The sequence below is a fragment of the Cibotium barometz genome, chromosome 16 (assembly GCF_041138505.1).
Source record: "Cibotium barometz isolate CiBa-2024 chromosome 16, ASM4113850v1, whole genome shotgun sequence".
Taxonomy (NCBI): Eukaryota; Viridiplantae; Streptophyta; class Polypodiopsida; order Cyatheales; family Cibotiaceae; genus Cibotium; species Cibotium barometz.
In genome coordinates this window covers 13,517,350-13,520,364 of record NC_141061.1, presented here as the reverse complement: position 1 = coordinate 13,520,364, position 3,015 = coordinate 13,517,350, and positions in this window count along the sequence as shown.

The window sequence follows — 3,015 nt, the reverse complement described above, 5'->3', positions numbered from 1 at the left end:
GAGCAATTTTCTTGGTTTGGGATGGAATGGGTAGGTCATACAAAGGGGATGCATCACACGCCACTTGGGTTATCCGATTAGAGTTGATGTTGATTCATAGGCTCAAAGTTGGCATGGATTTCTGCAAGGATAAATAATAAGTGTGTGTATTGGAAATCTCAGGGTTGGCCTATGCATGTTGGGCTCAAAGTGACACAATCCATTATGATTAGCATGATATCTTTTTTCTTGCCTTTATTGCCATGGATGGGTAAAGCTTTGCATCAGATACAATAACCAATTCAATTTATGTTATGGAAAAGAGCAGGAAATAAGCCAGGGCAGACGTGGATTTCTTGGGAACACATTACTACTCCAAAGAGGAGTGGAGGGGCAACCCTATTAGATGTCAGATTACATATGGTCACTAGGAAATGGCCTTTATTGTAAGACATGTGTGTATCTCAAGAGCCATGGGTGGTAATGGCTAAAGCCCTCATAGAGGAGGTCACACTTGTGCATGGTAATACCAAGATTGATGGTACATGGTGGGATGTAGTGAATGGTTCCCGATAGGTTCGAGTGGTGGCTTCACCTCTCCTTTCTCATTTGACATGGAAGGAGGTGTTGGCACACACTAAATGGAAGCCTTCAAATCAGTGGTAGCAATTGAATTCTATGGTAGGTGAGGTGTTGGCTACTTCATGACTTCTAGAGTGGCCTGACAATCTTGTTGGGCCAAAATTTAATAGAATGGCTCGATTGGGACTAGTGAGAATTCTAGATGCTTTGTTGCTATGTAGAGGCCACTTATTGTCTTTTCGAAAAATCCATCAATATTTTCGGGTTGCACGTGGATATGTACAGTTATGGGAGAAGGTGAGGACAGTAGTTACACCGTTTGGTGATATTCCTCAATTGGAGGATCAACAACCTTGGTTAGATTGGGCATTTAGAAAGCCTTAGGACATTGTCCAACGTACAACAAATCAAGTGTACCATATGATGGTGGAAGATAAGCGCTGGATCACTGAGAAGGCTAATAGGGTATGGAACATCATAAAGAGTAGTGTCTCGTGAAAGGAAGTTTTCTTATAGGGTCGGTGGTCTGAGATTCCATATCAAGGGAAGGTGTTCCTATGGTGCATGCTAGTTGGAGGCCTACCATTGGGGGACTAGTTGGCGAAAGTGGCGGATTGCTTCTAGTAATTGTGTGGGATTTCCTTTCTTGCATATGGACTCCGTTACCAGATAGGCCCATAAACGTTAAAGACTGGATTTTTCGCAAGATTCCAAATGGGCCAAATAACCTAGAACATTCAGTTTTCTTTCATTTTTTCAGGTGGACAGGTTTGTGGCATATCTAGTTAACTAGGAATGCCTTCATATTTGATGGGAAAAGTTGTTATTACAGCTCACATAGGTTGTATAAAAGGGCTACTATTGTGGCGAGTCTCTTCCTTGTGGTCAGCTCATTTGGTGGAGAATGACACGGCTATATATTGGATGGGGGTACTCTAAGCTACACGTATGGTTCGGAGTAATGAGGGAGGGAAAGCTAGTACATCACATGGCGGCGGCAATGTGGCCATTTGTAAAGTAATTTTGGTAATATATCTTCTATTACGAGAGAGAGAGCGAGAGAGAGAGAGAGAGAGAGAGAGAGAGGTTGTATGTGTGTGTGCATGAGTGTGGGTGTGTGTGTGTGTGTGTGTGTGTGTGTGAGAGAGAGAGAGAGAGAGAGAGAGAGAGAGAGAGAGAGAGAGAGAGAGAGTATGCATACATGCATGCCTATTTTCTTACAAACTATTTTTATACATCTCTGTGTAAATCTCTAAATCTCTCTAGATCCCCCACCTTTTTCTCTATGAGTGATTTGTGGTGTGTGTGTGTGTAGAGAGAGAGAGGGAGAGAGAGAGAGAGGTGTATGTGATAGAGAGAGGTAAAGAGAGAGAGGGAAAGATCAATAGAGAGAGAGAGAGAGAGAGAGAGAGAGAGAGAGAGAGAAATCGCTTTGCCAAAAACTGTTGCCAAGAGAACACATTCAATAAGCCATAGTCTCTCAAGCTATATCTTTCCTATCTATTAAATTGGAGAGACCGATTAGCTTATACTCAATTTATTCTTTGGCCTTCCCTCTACAACTTACACACAAGAACAAAGAAAGTACCATATACTTACTCATATTGTTCTAGCTTGCCATTTTTTATACTAACCAAATTAACTCATCAATTGGATTTCCCATTGATAACTATCTCAAAGTCTCCATGCTCTAATATTAGTTTAGAATTGCTCTTGAGTAAAAGAGAGGAGCTTAAAGATAACATTCATGGAAACTTTAGCCACGATTTAAGTCCCATCAATGTCTATCATGTTTATCATTAATCATTATGAAATACTTTTGTGGTTCTCCTTAGTGGTCATCATCATGAAGATAAGTTTTGGTTCATGCTTCCTTGGTGAATGAGCTGATCTCATTGATAGAAGTCAAGTTTCAAGTCTATGTAGCTTTCTTGTCATTTGAAGTGTGGACTTGTTTTGCAATAATCCACCACACAAAGTTTACTAGTTAAGAAAATAACTTTTTGTTTTTACTTTATTTAGAGTTTGGTCTCTTTGTTGGGTTATGCTGGTCGATGTATTGCACCTCTTCTTAGCATAGCTACGAGATGATGGGTATCTCTTTGCGTCACATTGATAATTACATTGCAAATTTTATTCTTTGCCAATGCTTGCAAGTTTTTACCATTGACTTAGAGTGCAATAAAGAACTGTCACAAGCTATTAATGAGTGAACGGTGAGTAAAATGATAAGATGAAATAAGGAGAAAATGTATCTTAGTGACATCATACAGTGCACTCATCAAGGAGTGCAACTTGACTTAGATAGTGGGGGGGAAAAAAGGTGTCACAATCATTGTTGAACCAAGGTGAGCTTGAAATGCTTGGCATTTGTTGCATGGTGACGATTCCCTCACCGTAATAACGAGGGAATGCATTGGAGCCAATGGTGTGGCTTTGCCTTCACTAAGCTCC